Here is a 26,922-nt window from a genome sequence, read left to right on the forward strand (position 1 = left end):
CCACAGCTCAGGCATTGTGACAGTCTGGATTCTGATGTGCGAGAAATGAACGTCGGAATCCCGACTGTCGGGAACTTGTACCATACCTTACTCTTAGAGATAAATACTTGTCAATCTTAATGCAAATGACAGGTGTGGGACCTCTAAAACATCACCTCCACACTTTTTATCTGACTGGAATGTCAACGTTGGTGTGTGGGTGGTGGGAGCAGTAAGCTGAAGTTTTGCTTAGCGTGACATAAAACCTTGCACTGACCCTGGTGGTAATATACAGTTTTATCCAATGCTACACAATCATAGAATGCTTAGAATTAACATAATTTAGTAACATTTACATGCATTGTTTATTTTGCATAATGCACATGTGAAGTCTGAAAATGACTGATAAATAACAAAACGCTAAAGTGAGGTGGGTGGCATTTAAGCATGTGCCTGACATGGTTGCATCTAATGATATCTACTTGTTGTCTGCTGGAAGATAATGCAATACTGTGCATCTCAAGGGGACTTCCTGGCCCCTCTATTTCTTCAGATCCTCCTACTGTATTTGCAGCTGCAAAGAGGAGCACCTGCCAACCAATCCAGCTTGCCCCCAGTGTTATAGACATGGCAGATGCAATGAGGAGCAGCTAGCTCCATTAATACTTACAATAACAGAACCCCAGCAACCAGTGTTTTATGTGCCATGTATCAGTATTAGCAGTTTTACACTATATTTAGGTAGTATTGAGTGTGTGACCTTTTTATGTTTTTATATTTAAAAAAAATATATATAACCATTGATGGTTCTTCAAACCATTAACATGTATATTATTCTTTCAATGCCATTGATGATGGCACACCATCTATGTAAGAACTCAATGTTAAGAAATGATTGTTGATCCTAGCCTGGTGGCAGGAGTCTGCATATGGGAAGAACTTGACCTTCAATGGCTAAACTAGTGATTTGTTTATAATGTTGGTTTTAAATAACCAGTTACCAATAGTATAGCTATCATTGGCCATCACTCTAGTACACCATACATAAATTGCAAGTGTCCCCATAAGCAATATAGAAGTCTTATCTTTATACTACTAATTGTATTACAATTATTTTAGTGTGACTACAAAATTGATAGAAATATGTGCAAATTGTGTAAACGTTGACACAATTGGCTAACAAAAATCATTCATTTTTTCAAAGATTATCCAGATGTAATAATTTTCATGTTTATTATTTTTTTATTTTTTAGGAAATACCACAGGAGGCTATTGGTTGTATATTGGTAAGTGTTATACATATAATATCATTTAAAAAAAATGTAAAAGCATACTCTCAACATCAAAGAGGAACTAATCATTAAACAAACAAAGTAAAAAACATTTACAAAATATTTATTTTGCAAGTGCCCAATATACTATAGGTCAATGTATAAATTAAATAAGAATATTGTAATTAAATTAAAAGCATGTCTAGTATTTGTTTTCAGTGCTATCCCATATATTGTAACAAATGACTATTGAATTGTTCTCTAAAGAATATAGACATGTCTGTGTTTATGTAATATTGTCCTCCTATACCTGGGGTTATGTTGGTTTATGCATAGTTACTATCTAGCTTTTTCAAAGAGCAGAAAGAGACACTGCATCAAGGGGGTTGTGTAAATAGTATATGTAAATATGCTATATAGAGTTATTAGTTTACTAAAATTTGAGCATTGTATGATATAGTAATTAACATGCAGAATATAGCCATCATTTAAATAACATACAGTAAAAGTAGAAAATTATTCGATTGTGTTTCAAAGTGCTGCTGTACACAGAATATGGGAGGCACTACTGTATGTATGAAAAAATCAAGTACAATGACTGCAGGGAGCAACAACTGCTTCCGCCATCTTCACAGTGCGGCCATACAAAAAAACAAAGAAAGGGTTTAGAAAGTCCCAAGGCACTGTCTAAAAGTCCATGAAGCCTCAATGTTGATAGAGGGTCACTGGAATACCTCCTGGAAAGTGCAACGGGAAAAAACAGTGTTGATATCGCTTCTGCATTCATTTTTCTCCTTTAAAGCAAATACTGTAACTTGTATCATATATTCACTGAGGTTGTTTCCCATTAGTTACTTACAGTTCCATGTTATATTAGAAATAAATTACTGATAAAATGGATGCAATATAAAGTAAATAATAACAATGTATACTAAACTTAATTTGTGTTCCCAGAATGGCCAAATTGACCAACTATTTCAAATATTACCAATTTTATCACTTGTGGGAACAGTTACTAGATTGGTGGTAAGTTGACAGTACAATTGTTTTAACTGTTCATTACTGTACATTCCAATGATACTGTAGCTATAACTTTACCACATCACATACTGTAGGTTAACAAGAGCTTCCATGGTTTGTTATTTATTTAGAAAAATATTATTTACCTAAAAATTCTGTAAGCCATATTAGACTATAAAATTAAATATTAATGTGGTGAATCAGTGGGTACAATGTTTGCCTAATATTTAAAAATTCCCACCAAAGATTTATTTAAAGACCCCATTTAAAGATAATGATTATATCATATCATCTGTCTAAGTAAACCAATTCTCCATACCATGTGAAATGTTTTTTAAACTTAAGGCCCATACACACTAGAAGATTTTCATTTCAAAAGACTTTGCCAAAATCTGTGATAGATCTAGCTATCACCAAAGTAGTGCGTACACACTGAGCTATTTTCCCCAAAGAGCGAGAGATTTTCAGGAGGCAAAAGACTTTGCTGAAAATCTTTCATTAAAAGGCTATTTACATAATAGGCTGGGTTTTAATTCCAAGGGTGGGAGCAGGGGCCATTTTATTCCTGTTCTTGGTGCCTGATTCAGAACTAATTGCTGGGCTGCATATATTCGGAGCCCAGCACAAGTAAACTCCGCCCCGCGCCGCCCTGACCGGGCAAAATCCCACCCATGTGCACGGAATACATTTCAATAAACAATTCAATGATGCGCCAGCTCACAACTCGCTAGTGAATCGGAACTCGCGGCCCAGCAGCCAATCATTAATCAGTGGCTCTTGATTGGCTGCTGGGCCCCAAGCTCCGATTGGCTCATGAGTCGCGAGCCGGCGCATCATTTGAAATAGCCACGCCACAGACGGATGGATTATTACTTCTATCTCCGGCTGTCTGTGTGAGGACGCTCAGTGACCCACCTCATGAACCGCACATGGGGCGGGTCACTAAGCATCCTTACACAGACAGTTCCCCTTCCACCCTGCCTGTCGCTCCCCCTTCTACCCTGCCTGCCGATCCCCCTTAACGTAGCCGCCTCTTCCCCTTCCACCCGGCCCACCGCTCGCCCTTACACACTGGCCGCCACTCGCCCTTGCACACTGGCCGCCGCTCGCCCTTACACACTGGCCGCCGCTCTCCCTTACACACTGGCCGCTGCTTCCCTGTCCTCACTCCCGGGCCCTGATGGATCAAAACAGCACAGGTACTGTTCTGTGTACCTGCGCTGTCAGCGCATTTTGGGGGGGGGGGAGGCAGTTTGGTGGCGAGGGGGGGGGTGTTTGGCGGCAGTGGCGAGGGGCGGCAGAATTTTTATGGCGGGGGGGGGAGCTATTATTGTACTACTGCAGTGGTGGGCAGTGGTGCCAATAATATATACATTGCTGGCCCGTGGCTGCAATGCATATATTACTGGCATATGAGTAACATTGGTGGGCAGTGATGACAATAATATATACATTGTTGGCCTGTTGCCAGCAATGTATATATTATTGGCTAATTAATCATCATTGGTGCCCAGTGGTGCCAGTAATATATACATTGCTGACTTGTGCCAGCAATGTATAAATTACTTGCTAGTTAATAATCATTGGTGCACAGTGGTGCCAGAAATATATACATTGCTGACCTGTGCCAGCAATGTATATATTACTGACTTAACATTGGTGGCCAGCGGTGTGCTCCGTTTTGAGCAGGGCGGGGGGCGGGGCCAGCAGCGCTTTGTGTTGTGGGGATGGGAGAGCCGGTTGATCAGCGCGGAAGGGGGATTGCAGGGCTATGCACCAACAGCAGCCAGCCGGCCCGGAGATGATGAGCGGGGCGGCGCGGTGTGGAGTCGGGCCACAGCAGGGTGAGTATATGACACTGGCGAGGGGGCGGGGGGAGGCAGCAGGGCGGGCCGCCGGGCTGAAAGTGGTTCATCTTTCAGCCCGGGGCAGCGTACACACATGGCGATGATGGATGAAAAACCATCCATCATCGCCACATCTGCTGGTAAAACCAGCAGATGAACCACTTTACTAGCGATGATGCGGGAGCGCGCATCATCGCTAGTCGGCGATCTGGGGGGCATACACACTGAGCAATTTTCAACTCAAAATCGCTCAAAACTGCTGTTTTGACCGATTTTCAGCTGAAAATCGTTAAGTGTGTATGGTGCTTTACCAGTAATTGGATGCATTGATAAATAAACACAAAACTTTTAGTAACTATATAGTATGAACATCATGTAGTACAGTATAACTAAAACTATGTTAAAAAGGATATTGAGATCCCAGGGCTTGGAAAGCGGTCAATCAGAAGACTGACAATGGCATCTGGCTGGTCGGGATCCCAACACCTAGACATATTAACCCTCCTCCCCCCACCCTCTAACCCTCCCTACCTGCAGACTAACTCTAAACCTCCCTTCCCCATTAGTGTCTAATCCTGACTATAACCCCCCCCCCCCAGCCTATCCTTAACCATACCCTCTTAGGGCCTTACCATAACTTCCACCACTGCAGTCTAACCCTAACCCTACTACAATGGTTACATGTACCCCCTCTTCCTACACACAGGCCTTAACCCTTACCACCCCAGTTTACAACTATCAGGATGCTGATATTTGTAATCCCAGTACCAAAATTGTGAGAAGTGTTGGAGTTCCGGTGGCGGTCCTCTAAATAGTGCTGGGTAACCACCAGCATGCTGACTAGAATCCCATGGCAATTCTTTTGGTCTAGAGACTAAATAATAACTCCCACAATTGTTTTTATATTTTCAAATGCCACATAATATTATATCTAATTATATTGTTAATTTGTAGGTTATAATGGGCTATAAATTGAAGGGATCATGACAAGATACAAATTATATACAATGACAATAAACAAATGATTAGGGTGATTGTATCTAAATAATTTGAGAGGTTAGAGGTGTATTACAGAATGCAGCAGACAGGGCCGGTGACAGGGGGTCAAGGGGGATGTCTGACCCAGGCCCCAAAGGTCATGGGGCCCCAAGGATCAATGGGCACAAAAGAAAACATACAGATCATTTTCTTTGTATTATGTCTGCTCTGTCATCGAGTTGGAACAGACAATTAATATCCTGAGTATCCCGCAGGTTACTCATCACTTGGTTTGATCCTGCTGAGAGCCATGATGCCATGGCGCTGCACCATGCAGGTCTTTCCAATCTAATGCCACTGAGGAGCTGCACTGTCTCCACCCCTTAACTCAAAGCCCCAGTAACATACAATTCTCTATGGGAGAGAGTGTGGCCATTAGCACCCGCACTGAACTTAAAACACCAATGCACACAGTTCTCCCTACACTGTGGGTGTTTCAGGAGCAGCTCTGCATCGCTGTCCACTGTGCTACAATGCGTCCTGCCCCCCCAAAGTGCACAGTGTGGTACAGACTGCACTTATGAAATCAGCTGCCAGGAGGGACATGTTCAACTTCTGCAAGCCGGTTAAAAGAAGTCACCACCAAGGTGAGGCATGTGTGTGTGTATGGGGGAGGGTAAGAGTGGTTAGTATGCTAGTCAGTTATGTGTGTGTGGTCATAAGGGGGCCCCATAGATAATGTGTGTGGTCATATGGGGGCCCCAGAGATAACAGTGTATGGGGCCCAAGATTTCTGTTGCCGGCCCTGGCAGCAGACTAATAATGGTTGTTGAAAGTGCAGAGATCTTTTGTTAGGCAATTGTCATGAAAAAGAAAATATGCTGTTGAAAGTGCTTTTATGAGCAGAAGCCCAAAGACATAAAGTCTAATACAAAATAAACCCTTTTTTTGTAATTGTTGATGATCAGTACTAGTATAAGTTGCAATAGTTGAAAATAGTTAAAAGAGATGAGTTAAAATATAATATAATATGTGAGGAGATGGTTCAAAAAGTCGACATGAAAAAAGTGTCTAGGTCTACTCCACCTTTTTCCATGTTCAACAGTGGCTGGCACCAATATCTTCAGCACTTCTACCTATACAGTGCTAATAATGGGGTAGACAATTGACTTGCTGAGTTTATTTGATTTTCATCTTCCTCACTGATCTTCCTCTGTAGTAAGCTGGTCCCTAATGCTATGCAAAGTAATAAACCATACTTACTAGTGTCCTTTTATGGTTCATCACCCCCTCCTCCCCCAATTTGGTTGCCGGATTTACAGGCAACCAATCATGGGCGGCTCTGAAGCATCAAATTGATCAGTCAGCTCTGTGCAATGCTGCTATGTGTAAAAATAAAAGGGTTAAATAAGCAGATGGGAGTCCACCATTTTGAGCATAAACAGTCCTGATTTCCGAAATACAGGGACAAATTTATATATAGATTATAAAAATATTTATTTTAAAAATTCACATATTTAAAAAAAAAAAAAAAACGGACTCTTTGACATGTCCTGGTTCCAAAAATACAGGTGAAAAAGAAGTAGGGGTCCCCTGCATTTTTTAAATCTGCCCTGGGCGCCAACAGTCAGTAGGTTAATGCCACAGCCAGAGAACACTGGCAGTTCCATTAATCTTGTAACTGGTCAGCCCTGGCTGGGGTCCCCTGGGGGGGGGGCAGCTAAATACTCCCCCCCCCCCCGGAGCACCCAAGGGCCAGAACTATCCCCAGCACCCCAGGGTGGTGGATGTCAGGTTGATAGTGGTTAACATGTAAAAATCAAGTTAAATAATTTCTATAATAAAAACCACAAAAAGTAAAGTTTTATGCACTCATACATACAGTATATACACACATACTTACCTATGTTCCCACAATAGGGTTACCACCTAGTCCCTTTAATTCCGGACACATGTTAATTACACAGGTTCTGTGGCAGTTTCAAATCAGGTGAAGTGGAGTCTTGAAGTCAGCCAGCCACAAAACCTGTGTAATTAATATGTGTCCGGAATTAAAGGGACTAGGTGGTAACCCTATCCCACAAAGATAAGTTTACTTGTCCTATAGGTTTCAATAGCGATCTGCAACAAATATTCCACACAACCCAGAGTAAATCAGTCCTCAGTGTTCCATGTAGGCATCCACAGGGTTAAAAAAAATACATGACCCGATCCATTTGGAATGCTGCTTCTCAGCTTAACTGAAAAGGATCACACAAACATCAGTCAATGTGAATCCCATTAGTTAATCAGCTGTAAACTCAAGAGTGACCCTTATTAACCTTGGGGATACCTCCAATTAACTTTGTAGTTAGAATGATTTGCTGGTTCCCATCATAGGAGTCAATGTGACACATCTCATTGAAGTTAATTTTATGAGAATAACATTGACCTCTATGGTGGTTCATATCATAAGAGTTAATGTTTTTTTCCTAAAATTAACTTCAAAGAGATGTGGCCAACTAATCAATGTCATAGCTGATTGACTGAGCAGATTCCCATTGACTGACATCAAAATCAGAATCAGCTTTATTGGCCAGGTATACTTGCGTATACTAGGAATTTTATTTGGATTGCTGTGCAACAGCCGTTTAGGTAACAGTTAAACAGTGACAGTACAGATATACATAACACATACAGGTATACGCTCAATGTATCCCTGGGGATTGTAGACGCAGGGATCATATATTCGCTGAGCTGCACAGCACTTAGGCAGCCAACAGCGGCACCACTGGTCACTGCAACAGCCAGGTAGGTAACAATATAACCAGAGACAGTACAGTTATCACACAGGGAACACCTACCCTTAGGCAGGTAGGTAATAGTTAAGCAGGGACGGTACAGTTTTAGGTTGCTATGCAGTGTGTGAGACAGGGGAGACACAGGGTACATATGTCTATGTGGCACAGTTCCTAGGCAGCCATTTGCGGCTTCCATCAGTGGGATTTCCGTCAGTTACATGGAAATATGGGGGAAATCTATTTACTTTTTTCCCAGGATTTCTGGAACCAGGACTGGCACAAAGAGCCTATGGCTGGTTATACTTAGAAGAGGAGACCCCATGCTATTTAAATTATTACACCTTCTTTTATTTTTACACATAGAAGCATGCATGGATTTAACTGATAAGTGCATGCTACAGCAAACATGAATGGCACAAGGCGATCTAATTGCCAGATACAAATGATCATAAATTTGCCAATCCTAATGAAGTCTATGGAGAAATGAGGCTGAGTTCTATTAATGGTCTTTTAATTCATACATTTGGCTGCAGCCGTAATTTTCATCTGAAAAAGTGGCAACTCTGCAAAATTTGTCCATTCATAAATTTGACAATCTGTGAGTCCCGGACAAGAATGGGATTGAATAAGTACGAAGAAATGCCCATTCAATATTCAAAATTGTTCCTGCAGTAGCAGTAGTAGTAGACATTGCTGGGTAAATTTACTAAGATGGGAGTTCTTTTGAAGATGGGATGTTACCCAAAGCAGAAAATCATATTGTATTTATTATCTTCTTGAAGGTATTAAATAAATAAGAAGTAGAGCTATGAGCATCTTCAATGGAATTGCCATCTTAGTTAAATTACCCAGCAATGTCTACTACTACTACTACTACTACTACTACTACTACTACTACTACTACAACTACTACTACAGCGGGATGCAGTTTAAATCCCGGCGGTCGGGATCCCGGCGTTCAGAATCCCGACGCTGGAATCCCTACCATCGAAATCCCAACACTTTCTCCCTTCGTGGGTGTCCACGACACCCCTGGAGGGAGAATAAATTAGCGTGCCGAGCGTAGCGAGGCACTGGGCCCGCTGCATGGCGAGCGCAGCGAGCCCGCAAGGGGGGGCGATCCACGTCCCCCCCTTGTCAGGATTTCGGTGCTCGGGATTCCGGCATCAGGATTTTGAACGCCGGGATCCCGACCGCTGGGATTTGATAATGAATCCACTACAGCTACTACTACTACTACTACTAATAATAATAGTAACTATATGTACTTCTATTTACTAATTGTTATGCTTGTTTTACTTGCAGGAAGGACTTCTTGCACAACATGGGTTACTTCTTAAGACACTGCTAGGAGAAACTTGCAAACTTCTGGTAAAAAAAGGATCTGTTTGTGTTCGTGTGTGTATATGAAAGTGTATGTGTGTGTTATAAGATAAAAACAATAGTTTTTTTGGTACTTGTTTCCTAGCACGGCCACACCGATTTACATCGGGGTGGTCGTGTCGGAAAAATCGGGTCGATCGCATCGCATGCGATTTGGTCGCATGCGATGCGATCGACGCGACCGACCGATTTTGGACCCGATTTTTTTTTTTAATGAAATGTAAATCGGGTCCCTGGGACCCGATTTTACATTGGATTCAATGTAAAATATTCCCAACCCCCCCAAATGTCACGGTGTACACCCCACCCCACGATAGACGCCAACCCGAAGCGTGGCGAGCGCAGCGAGCCCGCGAGGGGCGGCGGTGCGCGTCCTCCGACCTTTTCATTCCCCTACTATCCACGTCGGTGTGGAGTTGAGAATAGAATAGTGTGGCGAGCGCAGCGAGCCACCGAGCCCGAAGCGTGGCGAGCGCAGCGAGCCCCGCGAGGGGATGTGGATACCTTCACAGGTAAACGCGTCCCTTCGCGGACTTCACAGGTGTCCGCGTCGCCACGGACACCTGTGAAGCCCGCGAGGGGACGCGTATATCTGTGAAGGTATCCGCGTCCGCTCGCCACGCTTCGGGCTCGGTGGCTCGCTGCGCTCGCCACACTATTCTATTCTCAACTCCACGCCGACGTGGATAGTAGGGGAATGAAAAGGTCGGAGGACGCGCACCGCCGCCCCTCGCGGGCTCGCTGCGCTCGCCACGCTTCAGGTTGGCGTCTATCGTGGGGTGACGACGGGGACATCTAAAATGTGAAATGGGTCATATTGGCCCATTTCACATTTTTCAAATTTTTTCAGGATTTCAATGTTAAAAAATCTTTTAACATTGAAGCCTATGTAAAAATCGGGGGCATCGCGTCGGGACCTATGTTAATGGTCCCGACCGACGCGATGCCCCCGATATTTTACCTTTCCCGACACGATTTCAATGTTAAAATATTTTTTAACATTGAAGCCTATGGGGAAATCGCGGGCATCGCGTCGGTCGCGTCGGGACCATTGTTAACGGTCCCGACCGACGCGATGCCCCCGATATTTTGTCCTAGCCGGCCAAATGGACCTGATTTCAAAGGAAATCGGGTCCATCGTATGGATCGTGTACCTTAACTAAACTTTGTGGCCGTGCTAGGAAACAAGTACCGTTTTTTTTTTTTTAAATTAGACTTCCTTTTTTTTACCATTCATTGTATGCAATGGGAGAGTACAGTATATTACAGGTATTGTCTACCATCAAAACCTCACATGTATATGTGTTGTGCTACAACCCTCTTTTAAAAATGTAATTTAGTAGCCGCAGAATACCTGTAGTTATCAGATCTATTGGCGAGCACCATATGGTGTGATGATGGTGGTTAGAGCACAGAATGAGCAGGTACTTGAGGACAAAGCAATGCTACAGTACATCAATGTGGTACAGTATGTGCTGATATGCTGTACTACTGTATATGGGGCTTTTCATAAACCATGTGTTATGAGAAACTATACAGTATATATTGGTTTTTTTTTTTGCCATTTACATAATTTTATGCAGTATGTTTCTTCAAACGGTCAAACTTATTTTATTTTTCCTTTCTGTTATTGTGATTATATAGAACATTACAAACTCTATGTAGATTTATTTGTTTTAAGATAGGTAACATTGTATTTTTTCACTTGAATGTCAGTAAATGCTGTGTGCAGTCATGTTACCAACAGTGGATATTTGCACATTAAGAGGAGACAGCCATATGCAGCCTCCTCAAATTTGGGCCACCTCTCTACTGGCCGCAAAACCACGCCACACAGCGCAACAGAGTCTGAGCACTAGAGCATTCAAGCTCTACTGCGCATGCACAGAACATTTTTTAAGTGTTCCATAGTGGGACTCCGGAGGCGTAAGTATTGAAAAAAATGGGTGCAGTTTGTGCTGTGTGGGCCTGCCTGAGGCTCATGGGCCCATGTGCACATTGTACCCATTATAAATGTGCCACTTCCTCACAGCGCAGCCACTAAGTTGTGGATAGACAGCAGAGCACAGTGCAGTATGCCTCAACTGGAGTGAAATGGCGCCACCATGGAATCCTTCTATGCAATCCAAAACCCATGAGAATTCAATGCTGGGATTATGTTTTGCCTCAATATGGCATCCGAGCTAGTCAAGAAAAAATGAGCTGCATATCGGATTGAAATTTGGGCACAATCGGATGTCAGGTTATCCGAACAGCTATTCTCTATGAAAAAAATTCTTACCAACGTAACAATAAGCAACAACATGAGATAAAAAGAAGAAATTATGAACATCGGAAAAAAACTAATTCAAACAAGGCTGCAATAATACGATACGATATGAAACACAGAAATTGAAGTAATGAACTGAATACTTCAGTTAATGTGAGAAGGGAAATAGGGAATCTAAGATAAAATAATTTCATTTAGTTTACATTAAAAGAATATTAACATTTGGTCTAATAAATAGGCAAGAGAACAAAAATTCAAGACCAATGACTGTTATAAATAAGGCAAGACTAACCATGTAATATTAATTATTGTAACACTTGTTGATTACAATGGACCTGGTTCTGGTGCAGTCACAACTTTTATGGTGTCACAACTGAGTGATTATCGGTTGACTGTGCATGCATTGTAACCGCAGTGTGCATGCTGCCGCACCAAGGTACCTTTGTAATACTATTCAGACTTGGGCAGGTGTATTAAGCCTGGAGAAGAGATAAACTGAAAATAAAGTGGAGATAAGGTGAAAGGAGATAAAGCACCAGCTAATCATCTTCCAACTGTCATTTTCAAACATAGTTCATTGGCTGGTGTTTTATCTCCTTAACTTTATCTATACTTTATCTCCAGTTTATCTCTTCTCTTGGCTTAATGCATCTGTCCCACTGAGCTATCAGCCACAAAGAGGTTGACAGGAGGATTTTCATCACTGAAAAAATAATTTGTATAATATCTGATTACATTCTAATGTATTTATTCTTTAACACATGTTTCTTTTTTAGGGCTCTACTCTTAATTTGGATTCCTTAAGTTTTGTACATGATACTATCAATCAAGTAATTGAAGTAATCGGAAAAACTGCATTGGGACCTGTACTGAATCTTGTTGATGTTGTATTAAACCTACTCACTGGAGTGTTGGGTGGAAAATCCGGTGGAGGACTGTTGGATGGACTGTTGGGTGGAAAATCCGGTGGAGGCCTGTTGAATGGCATATTGGGTGGATCCGATGGAGGCCTTTTGGGTGGTGTGTTTGGTGGATCCGGTGGAGGCCTGTTGAGTGGCCTGTTGGGTGGAGGCCTATTAAAAAATCTCCCAGTGGTTGGAGGTCTGGTACAAAATCTCCCAGTGGTTGGAGGTCTGGTACAAAATCTCCCGGTGGTTGGAGGCCTGGCAAATTGAGGTAACTAATCTATAAAAATGCACATCTAATGGTTTATATGAGAAAGACCTGCTTTATCATTTCATATAATCACTATGTGATACATTTACTAAGATTACTATTGAAGATGGGATGGTGCCCATAGCCACCAATCAGATTCTCTTTCTTATTTATTTAGCACCATCTAGAAGATAATAGATATAATCTGTTTGGTTACTATGGGCAACATTCCATCTTCAATAGAACTCCCATCATAGTAAATTTACTCCTTTGAATTGATGAAGGTAAAATAGCCAGCTTAGGGTAGTGACATAAATTAGCTTACCGCTGGAAAATAAAATGGATTAGAAAAAAATATTTATTCTATTGGATTGATCCCAAAACTGCTTTGTGAAAACCATTGCAACTGAGAATGCTCTAAATATAGGACACCAAAATAAAGACTTGTCCTAGATGGTAGTTGAAGGCAGAACTACAATATAATACTATTTATGAAATAAAACTCATCTGAGAGTATGTGTAAAATATTAATCTTAATATCCACAAAGTCTATTCATTTGCTTTGGGTCTGAAATAACAATGTAAAAGTTTTTGGGGTACATGGCTTAAATACTATAATAAAGCTCGCTTCTGAAATTGTATTCATTTTAGATCTGTGATGACAAACAAAATCACAACTAAATCAGCAGAATAACATTTATATTCTTATCTAAAATGTACATATATGTGTGTAATATACTTGAAAATACCAATAGAGCTTTTTGTTTCACTTTGGATAAACAAAAGTATTGGAAGACTGTAATTGTGTTAGCTCCAATTCATGTTGCTCTAACACAAAGTTGTCAAGATTAATCCCTTAAGTGGTTGGTTTTCCTGGGGAAGGACAAGCCTACCAGGGCAGGGTTGTTCTGCCCCAGAAATATTCACCAGTGAAAGGGCTGTCAACTGTTCTTCTGCAGCAGCCCCTTCTCCCCTGGGGCTGCTCCTGACGCTTATTACTTGTAGCCACCGCTCATAGCATTCAGACATTCGTGTGTTAGGGTACCCAAACAAACAGGTGCTTGAACGGCCCCAAACATCTGTGAGGTGCTACAGAAAGGATTGAAGGTGAATGACATATGGCAGGGGGGGTCAGGCAATGGGGGGTGGAGCGTTGGTGCCAGATTGTAGTGCACCAGTGTTGTGCCGCTGGCGATACCACTGCCACACCCCTAAATATCAATGGCATGCCTCAAAATTTCCAGGAGAACCCACTCTGGCAGCGCATCTCAATCTGGAAAATTTCCGTGCATACCACTGAAGTGGTTAATATGACATTATCCTCCATATCACAGGTGCTGGCTGTTCCATCATTACAAGAAACACAATCTGTGGGTTATTTAGACCTGATTGCTGATGTGCAAATTCAAAATCTGTTTGATTATCAAATGACTGCGCCATATGTATGGATCAGTGCGTGCATGCGCGATTCAAAGTCTATCTAGCAAAAATATCTATTCACAAACCCCATGGCAATTTTACAGACAGAAAGTCAGCTTTTAGGGGCGTAAATCTGCAATGTTCTTGGAGTGTCTGAAAAGCACAGGTGTGCTCAGGTGTTTTAAGGAAGGGTGTGTGATTTTAGTGCCAGTGCCATTCTATCTCATTTGCACAGACTGAGAAAATCATTTAGTGGGGAGTGAATTGCATATGGATCTGAGATGGGGGAGTGGATTGTGAGATTTACGCAGTCTGGGGTGCGCTATGTACTCACAAACATCTGTAAATTTGCAGATGAGCGATTAGGCCTGAATCTGGTCATATATCTGTACAAACGTCTGTAATATTGCAATATTCAAATGCTAATACTACGGTTTTTATATTCTTTTTTAGGTGCTGAACCCCAGTGAAATCCTGTTTCATGGCAGAATTATGATTTATGGTCATACAAGGGAACCTGCTTATCTATCATATTAATCAAAATAATATCTTTGAATCATATAATAATATGTAGAGGAAATGTAACTTCTGTATTTGATTTTGAGACTTTCTTTTTCTTAATAAATTTTATTCTAAGCAAAACTTTTGTAGTGTTTCCAAAATTATTGTAAAATTCTAGGCAAGGGTCTTTCAAACTGATGCCTATAAGTAACCTAATGGGGCATACACATGGGGAGATTACAGCCCAATTTTAAGCGATCTGATAAGATCGCTTAAAAAAAAGCACGGATCGCTCCATGTGTACACCCCTGTCATTGTCGATGCTCGGTGCCGCACTTCGCTATCGCTCCACTAGATTTATACTGCATGCAGAATACATCTAGTCATTGCCAGTTTTCTGTCACCATAGAATACTGGCAGTGACAGATCTCTCAGCACATATCACTGGTGCATCGCTGTGTGCTGACCGATGTGTGCTGAGCGATCTGAGAGACACTACATCATTCAGCACGGAGGCTGACTCTCCCAATGTGTACGGGGCATAACAGTCAAGGTTTTAAGGATATTAATTCTTGTGCACAGATGGTATAATCATACTGGCTGTGGTACTATTTAAGTCATACTGTACATTTCTTAAAACCTGGACTATACAGGTGCCATGTAAGATGATTACTGTACTGTATGCGAGAAAAAGAAAATACTGGCTTAAATGAAAAATAGTTATTTGCTACAGTTACCCAAAGTTAGCCAGAACCAGCACTGCTGGTGTCAAATTGAGTATTATTCTTCTGAAATCTCTATTATTGTCTTTTATGAATCATACCTCTTTCAGACATAAGAGGTCATTCTGATTTGTATGCTCCCCTGCACATTTGCACAGGGTAGCAATGTTTAGCTATTGCGCATGCGCATAAGCATTGATGCACATGTGCAGCTGCTTTGTGCGAGTGGGCCTGGCAAACTGATTATTTTCCAGCCCATTTGCATGTAGAAGTATAGGTGAGGGGCATTGTGCGGTGGCCATGGGTAGCGCCCATGAGAATGCCTTGCATTTCACTTGCGTTCCAATGAAAATGCTAGATGTTCCCATTTAAATTGCCTCATAATGCGGGTGTTGGTATCGGTCAGCTGACGTCAACAGATGTCATCTGTTTGCCCTGTTTCCATACTAGGTCACCGCAAACCAGCGAGTGACCGTGCATTCATGCGGGCCGAGGGCAGCGTTTAATTGAACCAGAATCAGAACCTATGAAGGTCATTCTGATTGACTGGCAAAGCTGTGAAATTTCCAGCTTTGTGAGTCAATCAGAATGAACTCCATAAGGCCTAATTCTGGTTCACTTGCAAAAGCAAATTATCTCTCTAATGGACAAAACCATGTGCACTGCAGGTGGGGCAGATGTAATATGTGCAGAGAGAGTTAGATTTGGGTGGGGTTTGTACTTCAAATGAATATCTATGGTGCAGTGTAATAATAAAGCAGCCAGTATTTATTCTGCAAGGAAACAAAATAACATCTAAATCTAACAATCTCTGCACATGGTACATCTGCCCAACCTGCAGTCCACATGGTTTTGTCCATTAGAGCGAGAATTTGCTTTTGCAAGTGAACGAAAACCAGGCCCATACTCCAAAATCACTGGTTTTTGCTTGGGTGAGCAGATCTGGTTCTATGTGAATCGGACTCCCAGGGATCCAAGTCTGGTTTGGGTTTTCCCACGAGTTCAAACCCAAAACACTAGACAAAACAACCTAATCCCGCTGCCGGATTCACATGTTTTTTGTTATTCTATACAGCATGTCCCCCCTTTCCGGCATTGAAGTGTGTGGAGGATAGACCTGTCTCAGTCCAGGGGTGCCTTGTATGCTCTGCTGTATCTGTCCAGTGATGCAGAGTCTGCTCTGCTGTATCGGTTCAGGGGTGTCCTGTCTGCTTTACTGTAATAGTCCAGGTAGGGCTGTCACTAGAAATTGTTGGACCCGAGACAGCCCAGGTCGACTGCCCCCCCCCCCCAAAAGCAAACATTCCTTGCGTGTGTGTGTGCTATATATATATATTTCCTTTCATGTAGAAGATAGAGGTCCCATAGAGAGATTATAAATTGCTGTGGTCCATTCTGTACAAATTGATTGTCATCTTTACAATTAGTTGTTTATGGGACTAGCATGAGAGGGGTAGGAGACGCATTATAAATGTTTATGGTTTTAATATTTATCCACCGGAACTATATTTATCAATCATCTTGATTGGTAATCAATAAATATTTAATGTTATTTGCTCCCCTGATGAAGTCGATGTAGACAAAATGAGTTGGACTTTATTGTACTGCTGTAACATCATTGACTATTCATTGAAGATCAAAATAAACTTTTACCTTGGAAAAACCTTTGCTTCATTTCAAGTTGGATGAACACATATGGACTATGGAATAAGTTAAAGGCGCTGAACCACTATTGGGAAGTGTATGTTGTTTTGTGTTGCCCAGCCCTCTGGGAACTTTGTGGTATAGTGGCCGTCTACTATTATTATCCTGCAAAAAGTTATTTAGAACCGGCACTCAAATTGAATGGTCCAGCATAGTTTTATTAGGACATGTAGTGAAACACAAGCACGGCCAAACAGCCGTTTCAACTGCTCAGTGCAGTTTTCCTCAGGCTCGCATGAGGAAATCTGCACTGAGCATTTGAAATGGCTGTTGTCATATGAGTCAAGTGGTGCTGCATTTTCTGCTGTATAACTCAAAGGGTGGCCTACTGTATGTGCCGAATAGGACAAGGGTGCCCTGTCTGCTGTATCTATCCATTGGTGCTGCCTTGTCTGTGGTATAAGTTCAATGTTGTTGCCAGATATGTGAAAAGTCCAGTGCTGCCTAGTCTGCCATATACATCAAAAGGGGCTGCCTTTTCTGTGTATTATTCCAGCGGTGCTGCACCCAGTGCTCGAAGTGGGGGGGTATATGGCGGTATGATATACCACCACTTCCCGAAGCCACTTCATTTTTGTCCGTTTCTAGACTGTACCAACGCTAGGATTAAAAAAGGGATCACAGCGCTAAACAGTAGCAGCATTGTTAGGAGAGGTGTCAATCTAGGTAACCTCTCCATTGGTGGCAGCAACCCGCTGCGACGGGAGTCAGGATGGCCGTACCTGGTTCCCCCTGCAGCATGAAGAAGTCGGCACCGGCTGCCAGCCAATCCTGGCTCTCACGGTCTGGCTGCCAATCAAAAGAAGGGCAGATTTTTCCGACTACTGGCATTAGCCAATCACGTCTCACGGCCACCAGCCAATGAGAAGTTGCTAAGCGGGAGGCATGGGAGCTACATGCAATGGCCGCCAGACTCAGGGGATGGAGGTTGGAGCGGGTGCTGGACCAGAGGGGCAAGGAAGCTGCAGCAGTCACTGGACCCCGGAGCGTGAGTGAGGCAACAGCGTGCGCTGAAGGCTGAGGTGGGAGCTAGTCTGGGGGTCTGGCCTGCAGGAGGACTGCTGCTGGTGGCGAGCACAGCGCAGTCTGGCCCCCAGTCTGTAACATAAACTCAGTGGCCACACAGAAGATCAGGAATCTGCTGGATCCTCCAGCAGCTGCACCCATCACAGATCCACACTACAGCAGTCCATAGCCTAAGCCCAGCTGCCAAGGAACTGCATTCACAGCAAGTGAGCTGCTGCTGTATGGCTTGGGAGAAGTAGGGATCAGGTGAGATGCTATCTGGCCTTTGGAGGGATAGGGAAGTAACGGTCCCAGGAGGGATAGGAAAGTGAGGGTTCCAGGAGGGATAGGGAAGTGAATGTCCCAGGAGGGATAGGAAAGTGAGGCTCCGGGGGGGGGGGGGGTGTTTGGTGAGTGAGGGTCCTGGGGGGGTTAAATTTCCATACCCCCACTTCTAAAATTAGCACTGGATGCACCTGTATGATGTTTAAGCCAGTGTTGCTGCCCCACCTACCATATAAGTCAAGGGTGCCCTGTCTGCCTTATAAGTCAAGGAGAGCTAGCCCGTCTGAAGTATAAATCCAGTGGTTCTACCCTGTCTGCTGTATAAGTCAGTTGCTGCCCTGTCTGCTGTAAAAGTCAAGGTGTGCTGCCCTGTCTGACATATTGTATAAGTTCAATGGTGCTTCCTTGTCTACCGTATCAGTCAAGGGGTAACCTGTCTGCTGTATATGTCCAGTGGTGCTTCCCTACCTTCTGTATTAATCAAGGGGTGCCCTGTCTTCCATATAAGTCATGGGGTGCCCTGTGAGCTGTATAAGTCCAGTGGTGCTGCCCTTTCTGCCACATAAGTACTGTGGTGCTGCCCTGTCTGAGTCAAAGGTGCCTTATTTACTATATAAATCAAGTGGTGCCCTGTTTTTTTATAAGTCAAGGGGTTCTGCCCTGTATGCCATATAAGTCAAGTGGTGCTTCACAGTCTACCATATACGTAAAGGGGTGCCCTCTCTACCATACCAGGGGTGCCCTGTCATATAAGTCTATTGGTGCAGTATAAATCCATTAGTGCTGCCCAGTCTGCCATATACATCAATGAGATCTACCCTGTCTGCAGGATACGTCCAGTGATGTTGTCCATCTGCTGTATAAGTCAAGAGGTGCCCTGTCTGCTCTATAAGTCAAGGAAAGCTACTATGTCTGACGTATTAGTCCAGTGGTACTGCCCTCTCTGCTGTAGAAGTCAGTGGGTGCCATCTCTGCTGTAAAAGTCAAGGGGTGCAGCCCTGTCTGATGGTGTTTCCTTGTTTATTCATAAGTCATAGCATGCCCTGTCTGCTGTATAAGTCCAGTGGTGCTGCGCTATCTGCCGCATAAGTGGTGCTGCCCTTTCTGCTTTTTTTAAGTCAAGCTGTGCTGCAAAGTCTACTCTATCTGCCCAGGGGTGCTGCTACGTCAGCTATATCACTCCAAGAATACTTTGTTCTGAAAAATGGAAAACTAAAAATTTAAAGATCAAGCACCACTTCCTACTGCTTGTGCTGAAGCTGCTGCCAACATTGATGTTGTCTGTTAAGGCTGATGTCCAAATGTTGTAGAGGGCATGTAAAATCCAAGACGCCAAATTTTACATTTATAAGGAAAAGCATGAAATAAGGTTAGCTGATGAAAAACATAAAATTGGCATTAGTCACTGGAGACTGATTTATACAGATGGAGCACCTCTGATCCATTGCCGGGGATTACCAGCATGCCTGCGCTGGCGTTTGCCAGCGCAGAGGCACTCCATGTGACTGGGACGCATGTGCGTCTCATACGCACATGTGTCCCAGTTTCAGGATGGCGACACGGCAGAATCCTGCCAGTCTATTCTTCAGGGAGATGGGCAAGGATAGGGGGATGGCGAGGCGGCGAAGGGCACAGGGGGCGATGGTGGGGGAGGCGGCGGGCAGCGGATCCAGCTCCATAGCCACGGGGCACGCGCTAGCATCTTGTGCGCGTGCGCCCCTGGTAAGAGCCGGCCGCTGGCAGTGTTGGCAGTGCATAGAATCGCCAGCACCTGCAAAGATGGAGCAGGCTCCATCTGTATTTGTGGGCTTTCGGCCAAAGACAGGGCAGGCAGCTGACATTATGTTATGTTCAGCTGCCCATCCATGGCACACCTCCTCCCACCTGCAATCCAATGGCAACACCTAGAGTTTTCATGGGGGATGCCCATGAAACTCTGTGCGTTCCCATGGGTGCAACTCGTTCCCACCTGCACTGCTCCTTGCGAAAGACTGGAAACTATGCAAGTTGCTGAGTCCATTTGCCAAGAGAGCCTGCACATTCGCATAAATAATTATGCACATGTGCAGAAACATAACATCATTCACATGTGGGAGCAATAGAACCAGAATGACCCCCATAGTGTGTGTTGGATACAGTGCAGTTTGTATACAAAATGGAAATAGTGTGGATTAGAAACAGTGCTGGATACGGAGTGGGTTGGATATAGGCCCTTATTCTGATTGAGTCAGACGGCTGCGTGTGCGGTCGGACATCCGATGTTTGCTCTTGTGCATAGGCGTTTCTGTAAATGTGCGAACGCCTCGCACGTCCGAACATGGTGTGAGTTCTGTGCAGAAAATGATAGGTCAGAACCATCAAAGCAGGGGGTGGAGAGGGGCATGAAGGGATGTTGGGGCTCATTACCATATGCGTACGTATGGTAATCCGGCCATATCCCTGCTTTCATTTGCCGCTCGGTCCATCATTCCATTATTTGATGGTCGGCGACCATCGGAGAATGGGGGAGGTTCCCACAGATGGGGGAGGTGTTTGCATGAAACATCCACTCGTGGTCCATTTGCTCTGCATCTTACCGCATTCGGATGGTGTGAGCGATCCATACGGTAGGTGGGGCTAAGAACACTCGTGACCATCAGTGCATAATATATTGTGAGATGGATACAGTGCAGGTTGGATGGTGTTGGCAGTGCATGGGTGCTGGTGTTGTCCTCAGAACGGGGTGATGGCAGAACAAGAGTTCTGGCTGTGACATCAGTACAGATGTGCTTGTGGTGTGCTCAATTCAATGGTGATGGTTAAGAAAATGATACTTGTGTAGTATTATTTATTTATTTATTAGCAGTTTCTTATATAGCGCACACAGATTCCGCAGCGCTTTACAGAGAATATTTGACCATTCACATCAGTCCCTGCCCCAATGGAGCTTACAATCTATGTTCCCTACCACATGTACATGCAAACACAGACATTCTAGGGTTAATTTAGTACCAGGGCATGTCCCGTTTTAGTGCTGTGCGATGCGATGTTCCTAAGTAATTTATTAACTGCTCTCTGACCACGGGCTTATCACACCTCATGCAAAATCGCAATGCACTGCAATGACATGCAATGAGATTTTTAGGCATCCCCACTATCCTCCCCACCACCGTCGTCGTGGAGTCGATGTTACATAGTGTGAAGCCCGAAACGTAGTGAGAGCAGCGAGCCCCACGAGGGGAGGCTGATTACTTTACATGTACAGTATTCAGTGTCCCCTCGTGGGGCTCACTACGCTCGCCACGCTTCGGGCTCAGTGGCTCTCTGTGCTAGCCACACTATATCAAATCAACTCGACCCCGACGTGGATAGTGGGGGTATGAAAAGGTCAGGAGGACGCGTTCCGCCACCCTTCGCGGGTCTCGCTGCACTCACCACGCTTCAGGGTGGCGAGAATAGTGGGGGTGTTTTAGGAGCACATTCACACCTGCCATATCATACATCTAACACAGTAATGACAACATATGTTAATGATTAACTTTAAATTTACTTAATAATGAATAATAAATATAACACATTAATTAATAACATTTATAAAGATAAATCAAATTAAACAACAATTAATTAAGAGAAATAGAGTCACTATGAAGACAGTGCATTTGCCTTCGGCAGCAGCGTCAGAGCATGTAGATTGCGAAAAAATGGATTACTAGCACCCAGAGTCTTTCTCCACATAAATTCCTCCAGGTAGGAATCCAAATGTTTGCAGGAGGTGCCTCTTTGATGCTTGTTTCGCCATTTACATGCCCTCCACAGCCGCTCTATATTCTGCGTGTGAACCCCTGAGTCCGGGTCAACAAAGTTATATCGATGGTTCACACGCGCGTGCTCATTTCCGGCCTGCTGAAGCTGGTCCGTGTTGTAGGCCTTCCAACAATCCGAATAGATCATCGATCCAGGAGCTACAAATTCGTTGATGGTGGCCATCAACATAGTGGCATCTCGCTTCTCCACTGCACTGACAAAGCAGGCACCAGTCTCCCTGCAGATTCCTCCAAAAATCCACTGCTGAGGCAGCATCCTTCCCACATGACTTTTGCGCTTGACAAATAGACTTTTGTCCACTTTGACCACCATGCCAGGACCGCCAATTTGACTATGGTGCTGGGAAATTAAGTCCATAGTGCATGCCTCCCGCATTAAGCCATTGTACTGCACAGCAGTTTTATTTGACATGTGCAGCTCCCGGTCACAATACGCCATACTTGTCATCTCCTCCGCCCATGAGTAGATAAAGCGGACAAGGGTGAAGAAGGGTAATCGTCACCCCGGGAACCAGTGCGCCGCTCTGAGGCTCACCTTTTTCGGACAGGCCTTAATGTGGCAGCGCCACATGCTTTCCTTCAGAGATAGCTGCATCGGGTGGCCGTTCACACAATTTTGCGTGATCGGAAGCAACTGGTGGTGCTGGAAAAACATAACAGCCTCCTCCTCTGTGTTTGGCAAGGTCAACATGGTGATTGGTTCACCAGCAATCACTGTAACCTCCATCGCGTTCTCAGCTCTCCCTGATGCAGCCATCACTCTCAGTTATTCACCTCAGACTTAATCTGACAGGGACCGGGAACACTTACGCAAGTTTTGACTGACTACGCTATTTGCGCAGCCTACGCTAATTCAGAAAGCACAGCTACGCTAACCACCAAACGTCCATACCATATTAAATACTGAGATTGCATCGCACGCCACTAAAATGGGCCGTGCGATGCAATTTACTTACGCTTGCGTACATATGTTAAGTTGGCGCCCTGGTACCACACAAGTACCAAGAAAATAACAGTGTAATTAGTGTAGGAGTGCTGACAGTGTCTGCATTGTGGGGTGTTGGCTTTGGTGGCAGTATAGGATTGCCAGTGGTGGGAGGTGTAGAGATTTCAAAACACCCATAAATTCACATCCATATGTTTTGCCATTAAAAAATATACAATTCGCAAATGTAATAGGGTGCAATCTTTAGTAAACCTTACTAAAAATTGCAACTTAAAAAGACCAGGCTTTGACTGTCAAAATTGACTATAAGTGAGATATGTGCATGGTTCTGTCCCTAAAAATATGTTAAAGTAAAAATTAAAAAGCTACATAGAATCCAATAGGGGTACCTGTGGATGGAAATTATACTCACCCACCATCTTCGGCGATGAAAGGTGTGCTTCTCCGGCTGCACATACCCCTTGTCCGAAGTTAGAATTTGGTTTTGTCCCTAAAAATGTGTTAAAGTGACTTCCGCTTCCGGCGTCATGGAGTGAGCAGCCTTAACGACAGGAGAAGCGGAGAGGTGACCACAACATGGCGTCGGAATAGGACAACGCCCAGGGGACTCCCGCGGCAAAAAAAGGCAATTACTGAGCCGGAATGCCACCCGGATTCTGCCCAGGATAATGCAAGTATATCCACACTCACATATAATGATCTGGTGGCAGCAATTCAATCTACTATGGCACCATTATTGCAGAAAGCTGTGAATGATATAGCTACGCAGTTACACTCACTCACAACCCGGGTCTCAGAGGCAGAGAATAGGATTGGGAAGAACACAGACCAGATTCTTTCTCTACAAAAGTCAGTCTAAAGTTTGCAGAAAGAAAATAAACGTCTGTCAGACAGTCTTGACAATATTGAACATAGGACAAGACGTAACAATCTTAGAATTGTTGGATTGCCTGCTACACTGGGAATATTCTCACCAATCGGAACAGGGTTTCGTGACTTTACTATACCAACAGAATCTGAGGCTTCTGGAGAGCCTGATGGGGACATAGCGGATATACCGCAGGGCTGAGCTATAAACAGTGGCTACAGATCCAAAAAGCTAAAAGCGCTTGGAAATATTTTTGTTCAATTATCACTATATACCACACATTCCTACTGAGGGATTACTTGCTAGTAGTGTGGATACTACTATTAACTGTACATATTTTTGACTTAAGTACAAAGGGAATATGCTAAATAAAGCTGCTCATTTAGTCTAAGTCGAACTAGGTTTAATTGTATTATGTTCTTATAATAATTAGAATGTTAAATATATACAAATTCTTAATATGGGGAGATGCAGGTGGTCGGAGTTGGTATGATACTAGAATTTACATAGTTTGTATTTCTATTGTGCAGCATTCTGGAAATGTCTGCATCAGAGAAAAGGTGGAAGTCCGTTATGCTTATAATAATGGCTGTTATGACTAAGGTTATACTATCTAAGATCTATGCTTTGTCCGTTGTAGTTGATGATAAGTTAGTGTTTAATGGATGTACGTCTTGTCTTTGTGTTCTACGTGACCCTTATGTTCTTTCCTCCCCCTCTTTCCCTCCTGTGAATCTTCGTAGAGTATTTCAGAAATGCTTTATTACTATGCCTGAATTATTATGTCTATAGAAATAGGATCACTCAACATAAGGGGCATACATACTCCAGCAAAAAGGCACAAACTTCTAACTTATTTGAATAGACAGAAAATCGAACTTGTCTGCCTGCAGGAGACGCACTTACTGCAAAATGAAGTGAAAAAAAATAAACATTTTACAATGGAAGGTGTTGGGCTCTGCGTCACATACATCTAAGTCCTGTGGGGTAGCAATCTTAGCCAAAGCATCAGTAGATGTTCAAGTCAAGTCGGTGTGTGCGGATCCTGCAGGTAGACATGTCTTAATAAACTGTAACTTCAGAGGTAAGGAATTGACAATTTGCAGTGTTTATGCACCTACATAATATAGTTAAAAAAAATTCACCCAGCTGCTTGCTAAATTAGTTATGTACAACCCAACTTCACTAATAATTTGTGGAGATCTAAATTTAATTTCCTCATCGTTTATGGATCATACACCCCCTCCAAAATGACTCATTACTCTCCCAAAAATAGGGGTACCGTACTTGATTAAATCCCTCAATATGATAGATTCATGGAGGTCTTTAAACCCAGACGAAAGAGAGTATACTTGCCTCACAATACTTGGTCTAGAATAGACTACATACTTATTGCATAGCCGCTCTTTCCAAAACTTGCTTCAGCTGATATTTTGGCCCCAGTACTATCAGATCATGGGTTAATAACTGCATCCATAATTTTTCAAGATGATAATTTTTCAAGATGATAAGAAGACTAAATCACAGTGGAGATTTCCATCTCATTTGTCCCAGACCCGAGGTATGCAAGAAACCATTCAGAAATCTTGGGACAATTACTGTTCTGAGAATAAGGAATTTTTACATTCAAATCCCCTTCTCTTCTGGCAGACAGCCAGAACTGCAACATAAATGAACAGAATCCTTTCAGAAATTTAAAATGGACCCAACTTTAAATAAAGCAATATATCAAGCAGAAAAATCATTATATAATGAACATTTACAAATACAGGGAGATAAATATTTATTTAATGTGAATTTAAAATTTTACACCTTTGGAAATAAAGTTGGGAAAGTATTATCCAACTTAATGCAATGTTCTAGACAACAAATAGTAATCCACCCTTGATACAACAAGACAATACATTAACCACATCAGATGCACAGATAGCGAAAGTGCTAAAAGATTATTATGAAAAACTTTACACCCCACCTAGTGCGACCCCGGATGATCCAAATAGCGATACCCGACTCCCTATTCATACGAATAGATCCTTTACTAAAGAATTCTGGGAAACAATACCTTTACCAAAGGTCCCTGTGGAACTTTCCAAGGCTTTGGCAAGTCTAATTACGAACTTAGAGGTTAGGTGGGCTATTGGACAGCTTAAACTAGCTAAGGCGCCAGGCCCAAACGGCTTCACGAAAGAATTTTACAAATTCATGGCCAGTCAACTCATAGAACCCTTGACAGCATGTTTTAACACAATACTTCAGGAAGGAAAAATACTAGACTATTTTCAGATGCTGTTATTTTTTTATTATTATTATTTATTGTTTTCTTTATTTGCCTTTTTGCATATTAAAACATAGAATATGCCCAAAAAAGGGCGCACATATCACATTAATATACACAATAATATTTCCAAAACAAGATAGTGTTCTTAACATATACTAAAAAAACCCTACCAGCCCCCCGCCCCCCCCCCCCTCCCCCGCTCGGTGAACTAATATTAGGAGTTCTGTAAAGAGTACCAGGGATTTATCTCTATCTCCTTTAAGCTATCTGCCTAGTTACATTGACCTAGTCCCGGTCGATCTTGCTCCTTATGATCTACACCACTACTTTGCTAATTGATGCAAAGTTTATCTTATGCAACGGTGTGTCCCAGTTTCGTTGATAGTGCGTGCTTAACTTCTGTGCAATATTCCAATTTTTAAGCAGTTTACTTTTAAGAGTGCTAAACCTAGTGCTTTCTTTGGTAAATACATTTACATTTTAGTGTTATTGTTACGAGGTATCTTTTACCCACTATGTGTTACTTAATTTTATTTATAAATTTATTATACTTATATAAATATTATATATTTTTTTTAAATTAAACTTTACCCATTCCCAGTGCTCTACTGTGTTACCTTCATTGTTGTCAATTATTTATTTAATTTATAATATATATATATACTTAATATTATAATTGTTCTCTCCACTGTGGAGCGAGAGATACGTC

At 42.9% G+C, this 26,922-nt stretch overlaps 1 long non-coding RNA gene across 1 annotated transcript; it reads left to right on the forward strand.

The window, feature by feature from the left end:
* Nucleotides 1-9,183: 9,183 nt before the first annotated feature.
* LOC146072367 (uncharacterized) lies at nucleotides 9,184-14,675 on the forward strand. Its single transcript, XR_014473093.1, has 3 exons — nucleotides 9,184-9,246; nucleotides 12,304-12,703; nucleotides 14,555-14,675. It is a non-coding gene; the product is annotated as an uncharacterized LOC146072367 (long non-coding RNA).
* Nucleotides 14,676-26,922: the final 12,247 nt, after the last annotated feature.

The sequence above is a fragment of the Crinia signifera genome, chromosome 4 (genome assembly GCF_055691185.1).
Source record: "Crinia signifera chromosome 4, ASM5569118v1, whole genome shotgun sequence".
In the NCBI taxonomy this organism is placed as follows: domain Eukaryota; kingdom Metazoa; phylum Chordata; class Amphibia; order Anura; family Myobatrachidae; genus Crinia; species Crinia signifera.